Consider the following 15,236-nt stretch of genomic DNA (forward strand, 5'->3'; position numbering starts at 1 on the left):
CAAATCCCTCCCAGAGTTTATCAGCTCCCTGCCACAGTCTCTAGCCAGGACCTGGAGGCAGAAGCTTCTAGAGCTGCAGGTACACCGAGTCCTCCACCCCAACCCAGAGGTCACATGCTCATTGTTCCACTTAAGCCAAATTTTTTTTTTTTCTTGCCTAAAGTCAACACATCCCCAAAGCATAGACCATAAAAAGTAGAATCTCTGGAGAAAATAAGTATTTTGAACCAAGGAGAGGATGAAAACAAGTTGTAAACGTGTAAACAAAACGAAATACACATCAGTTCACTTACAGAACCAGATGGGGTTACTTACATCGAATCATCTCAAATGAAAGAAAAGGAAACTTCTCTTTCCCCTTAGCTCTTAAATTTAGGAAAAGAATCACTGTAGCATGCTCACCTTGAACCAGGGATGGGATACTGTGGTTCTTGTACAAAGGAAAAATCTGTGAGGCATATGGAGAAGAGTTTGGAAATCTGAGGTGAAGGAGGGAGGGGAGAAAAACCAGAAGATTGCATAGTTGTGAGACAGTGGCTTCTCATCAAGGTGAGCAGTGCATCACCTGATAAAATAGCATTTGATATATATATTTTTTTCTGTTCATATCTGTTTGTGGTATTTTGTTCTCGGTCCAGCAGACATTTCATACGATGAAACATGGACACAGTACACACACACACACACACACACGCGGAACCCCTGGGTCACACAGCCAGCCTTGGAAAGGACCCCTCGCTGCTTGTTCTGGTAACGTTTCTATTCACCAATAAATATACTTTTACTACATCCTACCCCACTTCTTGTCAAAGCTCACCTCTGGGATTCTTTCCTTAGTAACTAAAGGAGGAAGTACAGGGGAACCTGGCGTCATGAAGGGCAGCACTCAAATTGGTTCTATGCTCTTGAACTTCTGTAGAAATGTCTCACATTTTGGGTGGGGGGAGGGTCACTATTTTTTAACAACTGCTGCTTCTTTTTTGAAGCTTTCTTGAGGTAAATGACGCTCTGGAGAGCAGACATTTTTACGGTGCTGTCGAGAAAACTTAGAATAAGGAAGAACCAACTCAGAAGTCTAACATCAATGCTCAGAACATTTAAAAAGCACATCTACATTTTAATTTATTTCCCCTCTCCTCTCATTCAGCCTGCTCTTTCTAATACCATACGGAATGGAACAGAAACGTGAACGATTTCCCACCTCACACTGAACAGTATCACTTCTCCCACGCCACCGTAAACCTCTCTTGCACACATATTAAAAGTTATGAATTAACTTAAAAATAAAATAGAAATGAGCATACCGTATATTTTACCATTCTTTCTCTCTGCCTCGAGAGCATATATATATACATATGTGTATATATATATGTCACAGTTTACATTAGTATAGGAAAAAGTAAAGATCTTTTAGTTACATTTTATACAGAATCTCTGCATCGTATTTTTATCTTCTATTATCTTGCTCACTTTTTGGATAAACAGTTGGCTATAACAATCTAGAGTAAGGCTTCACAGAAAGAATTCTGCATGTTTTGTTTTTCTCTTAAGAACCAAAGCATATAAAATGAGGTTTGATTCTAGCACCTTATACAGTATTAGAGATGGTGTTCCCTTGGGAGAAATTAGCACTACCCAACAATCTAGGTGAATCTCTGTCAGTTACACAATAGTCAAGGTATTGCCAAAGGCAAGACAGAAAACACGGTAGAGATGGAGGGGTGAGAGGGGCACAAAACAGAACCCCAAGATTAAAATCTTAACAACATACAAACAAAATCTTAAAAATGTGCTAAGTTGCTGTCTCCAAATTAATAATGACTTAGTGATTTGGTGTTACCAATTAATCCTTTTAAGTTACCTTTCCCCAAGAAGTAAGGAAATACGATGATATTCATTTTAGATGGGGAAACTGAGCCTGGGGGACTTGTGGAGATGGCAGAGGAAACTGAGTTACGACGTGAAGTCAGGGATACCCAGCTTCCACCTCCTTATCCCCAAACTGTCCCTCGCCACCTCTGATCAGTGGAGCTGAGATTCTGGAAAAGCAGCTTATTGGCCATGAATGGGGAAGTAAAACAAACAAAGAATTAAATATATATATATATATATATATATATATCAGCACCAAAGGAAGTTCAAAAGAAGCTGCACTTTTCTCCCTTATCAAACATTCTGTGTTACAGAGACAGCAACTTTCACAAGAAAGATGAAAACTTATCACAAGAGAGTAACCCAGCTCTTCTGTCTGTGCCCTTCCCACCCGCCAATACTCTCAAGACAGCTGTTAGTTCCAATCGAGTAGTATATTATTTTTGCACAGGAATGATCAACTCCCACCAAAGCTGCATCAGAACCTCAATTATATAATTATATAACTATAGTGAGATATCTATACCTCTACCTATTTATATTTGTATACGTCAAAGTCTTTTACTGCACTGGCACATAACACCGAGGAGAAGTCCTGGCATTGCTGTTTGCTGCAAGTGGCCGCCTTGAGTGGAGTTACATGACAGAGAAGCACCACAGGAAAAGGCACCACAAGGTTTTGAGAAGTTAAGTTGGTGGTTGTCACTGCCCTGACCTCGCCATGGTGGGGGAACAAAAAAGTCTTTCGAGCAATTGAGTCAAAAGATCCTGGCCTGGGGACTACATCAGTCCGTTCCAAGTTCATGGGGAGAGAGGGAAGAAAGGGCTTGGCCTTGTTCTTTTTGGCTAATAGAAAAGGAAAAACAGTTCAGTTAAAAATGAGGGGTCTCAGACACTGAGCCCTAAAAAAGCCTTCCTAAAAAACAAAGTATGAAAAAGGACAAGTATCTTGTGCTAAGGAATGTCCTACACGGAAATCTGTCTTTCTGGCATAATTACTTGGTTGTAACGCATTAGGGAAAAAAGAAAGAAGGAAAGAGAGAAAGAGAGAGGGAGGGAGGGACAGAATGAACGAAATTACATCCATAGGCACAGTTTGCCACAAATAGCACCAGGTCTAGATTAATGAGGACAGACAGATGTTCACATCTGTCCACATAGCTGAGAACCATTAGTGTTGACTTAGCGTCAACATTTCTCCGTTCTCATAGTCTGGCCAAGGAAATGGAACTCACTGGCCATCTGGAGCACCAGGAAGTAAATGTGCCACTGACAGACCACAGAAGGACAGGAGGCAGGCACGGGCTGCAGGGGCGGGCGTGAAACGGCATCTTAACCTTTGTTAGCCCACTTGCCAGTCTTGAAGTATCCTTTCCTCTATTCTCCTTCCAGTCAGGAAGCCACACTCCACATGCGAATGGAATTTTGAATTGGTTGCAGTTCTGAATGTGGGGTGGGTTGGGGCGGGGTGGGCTGGGATGGGTGGGGGGCAGGGTTCCCTCTCCAGCCGTCATCCACCCCTGGTTGGAAACGAGAAGGTAACTGGTGATGCTGGTGTGACCTGCAGGCTTGCTTTCCACTGTCTAAGCTGGTGGTGACAAGATAGGGAAACCTGGGACCATGATCAAAATGGTTCCCTGTGCAGAGACCTGGCTTCCCTAACTTGGGCAAATACTATTCCCAAAGACAGGAGGAGGAGGGGCAGGCACCAGAGCCTTGTGGTGTGCTATTTCCTTGAGCTTAACTTGGCTTTCAAATCCCATGACAAAAATGATAATCCTATTTCAGTACAAAGAAAATGAAGGATTCCCACTACTTTCTAATAATCTCAATTATTTACTCAAACTGATTTTTGATGCATAGACCATAGGGCAGGACAAAGACTAGTGCCAGAAGAGCCCTCCATTGGCAAGGGGCTCCCTCCTCCAGCCCCTTCAGGGGGGGCAGGGAAAAAATACCTCCAACCCCTAGGTCTCTTCTGTTGCTATTTTTCACCACATGCTTCCTACAACCACCAACCCAAGCATTTGGAAGTCTCTGCCTGTGATTGTTTAGGAGAATGGTCTCTGCTGATTTATTCCTCCTAGGTTTCCTAGAGCTCCTTTCTGGAGAGGACATAGTGCTGCCCAGCCTTTCTACTGTCCTGAGTCTCCTGGTGCCCCAGTCCTGCAACTGCAGCGGGCAGACTTTGACGGCCAAGTGCAGCTTCCAGCTTCCAGGAGCAGCAGGTAGAGACATGGCTCCCAGCCTGTGGTCCTTCTGACTGGTCATTCAGTGCCTCTTCTCCCCTCTGGCTCTACCCATGGGCAAGGGCTACATCTTGTATATAATGAGTGCTCCATTAAACTAAATTCAGTTTTAAGAACAAAGGCTTTCTCCACCCAGAGGGGTATGTTAATTGCACAGCACCTCTCGTCAAGCCACGGGTCTGAGGGTTCTCAGGGTACACAGGTCATCACTAAGTAATGCCTGTTCAGTTTAGAGGTGACAAATAGCAAGGATACTGCCTAGTCCTTCCCTAAAACTGTGGCTAAGTCACTTCCACAGAGACCTGCCCCATGAGATGGGAGCTAGAAATGGGCTCCTTATATTCCTTTAGGTTGAAACTTCAGTGAACAGCTGGCAGTCCGCAACCTGCACGTGGGGAGACTCAACTGATAGGCTTTGTTTTTGCCCAATAGTTTCTTATAAACCATTTCTAACTACCAGCACTCTCAGAAGTAAAGGAAGCCACGGTATGCGCTTTGGAAGCTGCATTCTACTCACCCACCTCTTCTCACGGTGTAGGAACCAATGATGAAGATTAGATGCGTGAAGGAAAAGAGAAGAAAAGAATCCTAGCTAGAAACAAGGCTGAGTTTCTTGTGTTGACTAAAACATCTGCAGCCAATCCCATCTGAGCGAAACCAGGGGGCTCACTGGCACCTCAGGATTGCTAAGATCTAGAACTTTCCTTTCGTGGAGGTGTACTTGCTCAATGGCTTGTTCAGAGGGGAAAATATTTGGAAATCTCAATATCAATGTCGTTCATGACTCTGTGTCCTTGAAACCCACAGAGATACATAGAAACCAATTTCTCAGAGAGAGGAGGAGCAAAGAGAATATTCTGTTAGCCCTTTAGGGAAAATTACAAATTGTACGCATTCAGAACTTTGAATTACCTGGGAAGTCCAACTAGTTTTGCTCTATGAAAAGTCAGTCAGTGGCCCTGTCGGCCTTACTGAGTTAAAGTAGGAAGGATGACTGGTAGGAAAGTATCCAAGAAAAATGAAACAAATGTAAGAAAATGTCCCCCAAACGACTGTCACTGTAAGGAGAGAGATTGGATCTCAGCCTCTTGGCCTTGGAAGCTGGAGGAGGGTTCGAGAGAGCCAGTGACCGGGCAGAGGAGACTCCCTGAACGTCCCTGCAGGTAAAGCCAAGGAGGCCAGAGCAGGGCCACTGATGTGGAGCCTGGAAAGGCTGGAAATCTCAGCGCAGGTGCAGGGAAAAGACATGTTTGCTTGAACAGCAAATTACAGCGACAGCCCAAAGACACCTAGAGAGGACAGTGAGACTTCAGGAGATTCATTTCCCTCCTCTTCCTCCTCCTCCTCTCTCCCTCTCTCCTTTCATTTATGGATCTTTTTCTATAACAAGTCTGTATACATATTTTTTAAAGCAAAAGAGAGACGCCACCTAGGAAGCCATGGCGGTGCCCCCGGGAGGCATTTTAATCTCTCCATGTCCTCTCCACATCTCTTTCCTCCTACCCCAAGGACCCACCTTCCAGTAATACCAATTTGTAAAAAAAGTACATTTCTTGAAAATACGTCTTGTCACAAAAGAGTCCATGTAGGGGGGAAAGACGACGGAAATCTTACATGCTAGGGACAAGGGGGCCTGGCAGTTTGAATACATTTAGCTGCAAACAGGGAAAGCGGGCAGTCAGTCTGCTGCCCACGTGACTCGAGGACTGCCACGGCACACCCAGAATGGGGAAGGTCTGAAGACAGACTGTGCACGGGTGACAGGTCACAGGAAGCTGTTCCTGGGGACCTGGGCTTGGACAGACCCTGTGATCTCCATGCCTCCGGCACCAGGGCTTCTGGGCGGCAACCTGAAGCATCCTGAGGATGTGGGCTCCACCCCGCGGGCAGCTTCTCTGCTTCTCTAGCCAGAGGAGCAGGCAGAGAACAAGAGAGGAGACCTGGGGCTCAGCGCACTGTACGGCCGGGAACTGTTCCCTCCGGCTCACCCAGAAGGCTCATCTCCCTACTGGAAGGAGTCTTTCCAAATAACCAAGTATCCTGTTGCTTCAGGTCTTGCTGATTCCATCATCAGGGCAGGAGGGGCTTCTAGTGGCTTTTCGTGCTGGGCACACCTGTGTTTCTTCTGAAGTCTGCCTGACAGACCCAGACCTGTCACCACTGCCAGTGCAGTGGGAAGGATTCAGCACTGCCAGAAAACAGATCTGGCCTCCTACAACACGACGCCCCCATCTATCAGAACTGCTGGGAGGAGGCTGTCATATCTAGGCAGGGGAGTCACTGTCCCCGAGTCCTGTGTATCTTCTGGGCCAGCCTCATCTGCAGACCTTGACAGTGCAGGGAGCAGGACAGTTCAGGTGTGGCTGTCATCGAACAAAGATCCTGGCAACCAAGGACCATTGTCCACAGGCAGGCTCATAACTGCAAAGCTCCACACTTCCTCCCTCTCACCTACCCTGGTGACTGCTGCGCTAATGGGTAAGATCTACCCGGTGTGATTTACATTCCAGAAAACAGGGAGTTGTTTAGAAAGCTGCTTCCTGGGGTCCCCATGTAGTTCTGTGAACCTGCTGAGAGCACTGGTAGTGACTAGAAAGAGACTCTGAAATCCCAGCAAACTCTCACTATTGGTTTTCTGTCGAAGACCGGGGAAATGAAGGCAGAAACCAGTCAGAGGTTTCCTCATTACCCTGCGCCTGGGAGAAACCAAAAAGTCCATCTAGGCTAGGTCTATTTCAAGTTTGGCAAGAGCCCTAAATATCAGAATACTGTTTCATCAAACTGTTTAAGCCCTTTAAGAAAAAAAAGATACATACATGTCAATGTATATATGTACATGTGCATATAAGCGTGTGTACACACATACACATATATAAGACTGGTGTATCCGTGTACCTCAGCGTGATTAGTCAGAATGCAATTTAGAGTCACGTACCTCTCAGTGCTACACAATTCATGGTTAAGTCCATAATCTCAGGTCACTTCATAGCTTATGTGGTTTGCAGGGAGCTTGTGCTTTCTCTCTCGGGCATTTCATAATCAACATAATTTCAAACAAACACAAGCCAAGCCATCAGGAGTGAGCGGATGCTGTAGGCTTAGTGGTCACCAGTGAGGCTGGGGAGATGTGAGCAACCGCACTACACAGATTGTTGCTGTTATTTTGAGGATATAACGCCCTAAAGAGCCTGGAGGCTGGGAAAATTTAGCATTTGTATTCAGTGGCCCCTGCTGGCAACACAGGTTATTAGAGAGGGTCCCAACGGCTTAAGAAACCCCATCTGCCCCTCTGTCCTGCCCTCCACTTCCACAGAGTCTCAGCCAGGCCCCAGGGCCATGCCTTTTAAAGGCACAAGGATTTAAAGGAGGAAGCAACAGATCCAACAGATCCTGTCCTTGGCTTCAGGCAGACTGGACCCATGGCAATGATGCAGCCCTGTCTTGGCAGGGGGTGAGATGACTGTTGTCACCGGTTGGGGTATATTTGGTGGAAGCGTGCAGCAGTCGTGGTGGCAAGGCTAGTGAAAAGCACAGAGGGGTTGCCTTTGAACAAATAGCGCTGACCTGAGGCCACATGAGCGTAAGTACTGGCCTCAGGGCAGGAAAGCCTATTGAAGCCAACACCAGGGCTGGGAGCTGCTCGGGAACACAGGCTGGACAGGGGCAGGAAAGAGGCTGAGAAGCTGGGAATGCTCTGGAGCAGCCCTGAAGCTGAAGCCACGCCTTCCTCAGGCCGGGGTGGAGACAAGAAGGACAGGAAATCTCAGAACTACCTGGAGTGCCTGAGGAACTGGGCATCCCCCACCCCATCTGAGATACAGGGGACCCACCATTAAGGACCTCTGCTGTCCTAGTCTCTTCAACAAAAGAGCCATTTTCAAATCAAATAACCTTCCCTTTCTCTTTGTTCCTCCTTCCCTCGGAAAGTAATTCTCTTTTTTTCTTTAAAGCCTGGCCTCTTATAATGATTTTTAAAATAACAAGTGGTTTCTTTCTGGTTCTAACACAAAGAGGAAGGCCCTGCTGGGTTCTGAAGATGCTCTTTCTGTGGCAGGAAGATTTCTGAGGATTCGGGCAGACGGTCCCAGCAATACTGAAAGGGCTAAACAGCTCTTAGAGCATTTCCAGGAAGCTTTGGGGCTGGAATTTCAACCTACTCAGCTCAGTAGGTGGTTTAGCTCTTTGTAGAAACTAGTGACTCTCCAGCACCACACTCTGTGAGTAATTTGAGGTGTGCTATATTGTAGAATATTTTAGCATCCAGACTTGGTTCATTGGGTATTATCTGAAAAGGGAAGAACTTTTTGCACATGGAAAAAGAAATGAGAAATTTAAAGATGCTTTGCTTTATGGGAGACAGCTAAGAAACTGAAAGCTTCTGCATAAAAAAAAAAAGGCAGTCACATGATTTGATTTGTGTTCTAATAAAGACCTTTGTCTTTGGAAGCCAAGACTTTCCAGCAAACAACAGTGTGCCAGACTCTCCAAGGAAACAAACAAATCAAAAATACCCAACTATTCCAGGACAGCATAAGCAAATCATTCTCTGGGTCTGAAGAGAGAATATAAAGGCTATGGCAAAACCGAAGCTGAACCCAGGAGGAATAATTGAAATAACAGAACCGTATGTGCTGGTCACAGGGAGCTCTCTGTGACTTCAGACTGGTATCTGAAGTCATTTCCCCACAAAGGTTGCAGAGCAACTGGTATTTATTTGCTTCCCAGAAGAGCCCTCTCTGATGGAAGCCAAAGGATTTTAAAGTCCTTCTTTCTTGCCCAAATATTTTAGAAGGGAAAGGAAAATAGCCTTTCCAAGGCAGAAAGACAGAGAACTCCTTTCTTGACCCCATATTGAGACAACTCTTATTCTGTCCTCTTGGAATCTTTTTAAAATATCCATTAGTAAGAAGAGGGTGGAGGAATTAAGTCATGTTCCCTTCCTCCACCACAACTAACATAATGCCTTGAACACAGTAGGCACTCAATTAACACTCAGATGGATTTCTAAATAGACAGCAAAGTTGAACACCACAATGCTTTTGATCCAGACATCAGTCACTTTATCCTCACAACACCCCTGTGAGGTAGGTGAGCAACATTCTTCCCATTCTACAGAAAGAGAAATTGGCCCCAAGAGTGACTTTGACTCAGGTCTGTAGCAAAATAGAATCCTGGATTTTTCTACTTCCAATGACATGATCTGTTCTTGAGAATGTGCTTCTCCTTTCCTCAGATGCTTTTTTCTGGCCCTTACTTAAAAAAAATAACAATGCTTATATATGTCACTCCGTAAAATCAATTTCCTCTGTTAGAAAAGAATGTGCTTTGCTATTTCTGCCCCATAGAGTACAGGAAGGAAGGACCAGAAGGCTGCTGCCATCTTCCTTCCACCTACTTCTGGAGACTTCCTGTTTCTTCTTGATCATTCTGGTCCCCCAGCTACTGAGTCAGACTGTTCCCTGTGGCTCCACGTGCCCATCTTCACAGTTCTCATTCACGAATGCGGTACAGTTTGTTCACCATCCAGCCCAGTCCGAAAGGGGTGCTGATGAGAACGGAGAAGTGTGCATGAGGCCCCGTTTACTGCTTCCTTTTGGTTACCATCAGAAATACCTTGTGGAAATAAACAATCTCAGCGGGACTTGGCCTAGCCACAGAACGGTCAGATACACAATCCAACAGAGGTCATTACTGGATTCCAAACTATGATCAGTCCCTTGTGCTGTCAAAACAATTAGATTACCTTGGAGAGCAGAGTCAGAGCAGGTGGGAAAGGAGCTCTGGTCAGGGCCTCGTAGCCAGAGAACAGGAGAATTTGGCAGCAACAAGTGAGACCTGCCCTTGTGGGCTCCACACGCCTTTGGAAAATGCAGGAAGTGCCTTTTCTTTTCTTTTTGGTGAGAATTTCTGTATCAGAATACACCTGAACTCTAAGAAAAGGGCCAGCATCAGGTTGGACTGATGCAGAACAATTGAAATTTCTAGAATTCCCCTCCCCCTCCAAGAAAGTTCTCAGAGCCAATAAGGAAATCAGGGTCACCGCTGGCACTCCTGGGCGGCGAGTGTGTCTCCTGCGCTCCCACCTGCTCTACTCTGGGTTAGGTCCTAAGAAGAACATGCAGGTTCTTAGGATGGTTCTGTTTTCCTTGCCCAAAGTATATTTTAGTAGTAGAATTATTAACAGTCAAACCATAGTCAAAGGAAAAAAAAGGGAAAGAAAAATAAATTCAACTTCACTTTTCCAATTCAAATTATGGGAAAGAAAAATGCCCTGATTTAGAAAAAAAAAAAAAATTGCGATATTCTCCAGCTCTCTTGTCTTTGAATTTTTGCCTGCAGGTTCCACTCAAAGCACACCAGGGAGTGATGGAAACCCACCCTGGGGACCCACAGTTTTGCTGATCGGATGATCGTTTAAAAACCGAAGGTTTTTTTTTTTTTTTTTTCTGTACTCTGCAGAGCAGGAAAGAGAAGGTGAGTCTGTCTGATAAGGTGAGCCTCAAGGTTGAACGAGATTATAAGGGAAAACAAAGGCAAGAGATATTTCCTGAAGAGCTTTCAACCACCTTAAAAACAATCTCCAAATACTCCCCACTTATCCCATCTCTTGTCTGCCCCAAAGCTCAAGGAATATCAGCTTTCCAATTGATCTTTCCAGACGTTCTCTAATAGTTTAGGAAAAATTAACATCAGGAGAATTGGTTTTAGAATTACAAGTGGCCGGCTCAAGTTAGGTGACTGGGGTACACTGTGCTGGGTTCACAGTGCTGCGAAGTACCTATGAACTACAGGGGTGCCAGACTTCCTGTTCTGATGTCCTTCCTGCTTGTCTTACAGGCTACCGGATGCCACTGCACCTGGAAAACACCTTGTCCTTCTGTGATTCCACTTCCCAAGGAATGAAGACCACTTTCCCTTACTCCACAGCTGTGCTACAGGCAACACCGACTGGATCCGAGCAGTGTCCCTGAGCAGGAGAGCAAGGAGAGGTCGGCCTCCTTTCTCTCCACTTTACAGATGGGAAAACCAAGGCACCAAGAGGTGAAGTGAGTTATCTATGATCACAGTGGGGATCCTGAATCAGCCTGTGACATTTTCTGATCTTTCTGGGTCTAAAGAAGAGCCCCAAGGAGGTCTTCCGCTAAAACCTCCTGAGCCCACACTAGCCTGAGAATCCCAGAGCTACGTTGAGGATGGACAAACAGACCAGAGGAGCTCATCCAGGAGATGGCCATTGTCTGTTTCCGCCATGACAGTAAGCCAAAGGCTGCTTAATGAAGGATGTTTGCTGGGTTACCAATTGGCATGCTACCAAAGGAAAATTGGGTCTTGGTCCTCCTTGGTTTGAGAATGTTTGTAGGAGCTCCTTGGAAGCAGGAGCAGAGGAGAGCTGACTTACTTCACTTCCTTCCAGGGTGGGGTCTTGAGATCTGGGTTGGGATTGGCCAGGGCAGCGTCTTCTCCTGGGACTTGCTCATTGTTTTGCATGCAATGGGGCAGCCCGGGGCAGGTGTCTTTAGGTCCCGCCTGTTCATTTCCAATGTGGTCTATTCTTAGCCCTTGACACAGGTGTTGGCCGACAGCAGGGGGAACTCCTGTGGTGGTCCGTCTGCTGCCCTCAGGGGCTGTCATTAATAGCACTCACAACATACCAGCCACGTCCTGAGAGCCAGTGCAAGGCAAGGCACAGGGAGCAAGAAGCAGATGGTGCCAGGGAGAGGTGAGTAAGGCAGACAGGACTGGGTGGGCAGGAGGAGAAAGCTACAGCCAGCCGCATCACCACAGTGCCCTTGTCTTTCATCATTTGGCCAATAGCACAAGATACAGCATTTTAAGTGAGAAATGAAATCTCTAAAATAATAGCTACCGATGGGCGAGAATTCAGGAATTCAGATTAAGCATCATCTTTTTCCCCAGTGAGAAGTGCAGAAAAAAAAAGTCTCTGAGAGGGTAGAGTTGCCTTTTTATGTTTTTATGCATTTGGGGATTGGGACAGGCACAAGCTGATTTGGGATGCTCAGGGGCAGTCCTTGAACACGTTCATGGGTTTGTAACCTGAGACTGGCTAGCCCCTGCCTCGCCATGCTCCGGAGCTCGAGCTGTGGGTGGGAGTAGAACGTGGCTTCTAGGCCAGGGGCCAGTTTGGGATGAGCAGACAGGGATGCTGACGTGAAGAAGTGCGCCTCTCATTCCCACTTGCACCTTACTGAGACGAGTGACAGTTTCCCACCTAACTCCCTTAGGGGAGTTCTAGTGAGCAGTCAATGTTTGAGAGTAAAATGAAGGGACCCCGTCCTCTTGCTTAGCTCCTTCTACTTCACACCTGCAGGGGCTTTTTCTAGGTCTCCTTTGAGCTTTTCCTGGCTTCCTAGTCCCCGCCAGGAGTCTCACGTGGGTCTAGGACAAACACATTGCAACAAGCTCTCTTCCTTTTGTACTCTGCAAATTTAAATCCCACACCACCACCACCCCAATCTGTGTTATTTTAAATATTTTTTCAGTTTGGCAAAGAAATAATGGATTTTGGCTTTTTGGTACAAAAATCAAGTAAGTACACAAGGAGACCCCTCTCCCCACCATTCAGCTGCCATCTAGAGCTGCTGTTGTCACACATTCCAGTTCTAAAGGGCTCACTTTGAGCAAGGAGTCACTTTCCTTGGCAAAGAAAACACTACCATCTGTGCCAAATGAAGGCTAGGTGGCCATCCCCTGCCTGGCCACTCTGAGGGAGCCAGGAACATGAGAAGAGGCCCCTGTCGCCTTCTCCGCTAGGGTCTGATGCCCTTTGCTCTACACCAAGGACTGATAGGGAAGGAGAAGGCAGCTTCCTCTCTCAGGCAGAGGAGAACCGCACAGGGAGTTTAGATGTGGCTCACCCATAGCTGCTCCAGGTAACAGCTGCATCTAAGACCTCTCCTTCTATTTCTGCGTAGTATGACCATGTAGTGGGAGGGGGTCAAACTGGAGAAAGGAGACAATGTTATAATTTGGTGCTTTAAAAAACCCATTAATTTTTCTTTTTGAGAATCAGGCTTATACTGGGACATAGTTTGATGCTCATGGCATGAGATGCCGGTAGCATCACACTTATAACCTTGGGCTAGACAGGATCTGCCCTCTCTGAGCAAACTTGGGACTTGAAGGGACTGTGGCTACTGAAAGGCTGGGTTAGAGCCACAGGGAACAGGGAGTCTTGGGTGATTCTGTGTTTAGGGGGCAGGGTGTAGGGGATTCCCCCGGGCCACAGGGAAACATCATCTTCTCCAGCAGAGGCCATGTCATGGTGACAATATGTGCAAGCAAAGAGATGGGGCCTGCACCCCCACTGTTTCCCTGGTTCCTAACTTGTTGGAATAAGCCTGACCCTGCAGAGCAAGTTGACCCTTCCGGAGACAGGAGGGGAGGAGTGTGTTAGGATGTGAGGTGCTTTGGGGCAGGCGAGGCCAGCAGGGGCTCAGCTGATGGACGGAGGCCTGCATAATGTCCCTATTGTGGCCTTAAGAGACAGGATGCTCCCATTTGGGACGTCACAGGTTTGTGGCAACGCACTCAGGGGACATCATGTCGACATTATCTGAGGGGATGAAGGCTTCCTTTCACGAGAAGGACCAAAGAAGAGGCCGACCTGCTTGAGCAAAGGAGAAGCAAAGCTTGAGGAATGATGCTAACTAGATCAGACATCTCTTGGAGATACTACCGTATCTGTGAGAATGAAAAGAAGAGCCAAATGAATACAGGGGTCAGTGGGCACTTTTGATGGGGGCTTTAGGGAACAAAAAGGGGGATAGTTTTTTCACTCTAGCTACTGGTACCAGCACGCTTTCCTTACCTCCTGCAAGACCTAAATACTACAAGCTGATTATTTTTCATCAGAGGTCCTGGGAGAGAACTAGGCCCAGAGATTTCTTTACAAAAAAAAAAGTCATCAAGGGTTTTCCTGGGAAGTGGTGGGGCAGCCTGGGCCAGTCCCTGGGGGCACTCAGGCAAATGGCTGACTAAATACAGATGCCCAGTGTGTGACAAGGCCACTGTGTCTTACCGGGCACAAAGCGTTAAGGATCTGGGTTTTCAGGACCAAAGTCGCGCATGTGGGTATGAAGACAGACTTTCTTGGGGCTTGAAGTACTGAGGGTGTGTGTGGAGGCCTGCCTTGACCCGCAGGGCCATCCAGCACAGGAGGATGACCCCGGGCAGGGCGGGAAGGGAAGGCCAGAGGAGGCGATGCTGGGATGACTGCAGGAGGATTTCCTTGAGGACACATGGGGACTGCTGGAGGCCATAACCTACAGAGACAGAGGACAAGGCTCGCTGCTCCTTTCCTAACTTGTCTTTCTCCTCCTGTCTCAGCAAGACTGGCTCTCCCTGCGGATCTCACAGATGTCTATTTTTGCTTCCTTTATTAGGAAAGATATGGGCATGACTACGGGGTTCCGGAGACGGGGTGGGTGGCCCCTGCGAGGGAGAACTGTGCCCTCGGCCAGGGGCTCCGTGAGCCCCGCCCCAAAGAGGCTGAAATAAAGGACTGCTGCAGTGTCCTGTGATCTCACTTGTTCTCAGTGGCCATGTCCCCAGAGGACCCTCCCTGAGCTGGACGTTGCCTTCCCAGCGCTCGGTGCTGGATGCAGAGGGGTCAGTATCCACGCTTGATTCACGGAAACGCAAACAGTCGCACGCGCATGCGCACTAATGGAAGGCGGCCACATGGTGGTGTCCGACCGAACCCGCGACCGTGCTGAACGCCAGGGAAATAAATCCACGCATAGGCAAAGGAGCAGAACTAGCAGGGGTCGGACACCGGCGCAGCTCTAGGCACCAAAAGCCCTGGACCTGAGGCAGACAAGAGGTGGGACCCCAGCCTGCCCGAGGGACACCCCCATCGACGGCCTCACCTTCCCCGGCCTCCTCTGCAGAAGGCAGCGGAGCTCGGGGCCAGGCCGTCCGTGCGCAGCGCCCTGGGAAGAAGCTGCGCTTCGGCAAAGCACTTCCGACCTTTTCCACTCCCAGGTCACTCCCTGTAGCCTCCGGGCTGGTCCCTCTGATGGGCAGAGACCGCCCTCCTGGCTGGCCTTCACCGCAGCCCGGGTGTGCTCTGTTGGTCCTGCTTCTTGGAGTGGG

Source organism: Nycticebus coucang, chromosome 24, assembly GCF_027406575.1.
Source record: "Nycticebus coucang isolate mNycCou1 chromosome 24, mNycCou1.pri, whole genome shotgun sequence".
Taxonomy (NCBI): Eukaryota; Metazoa; Chordata; class Mammalia; order Primates; family Lorisidae; genus Nycticebus; species Nycticebus coucang.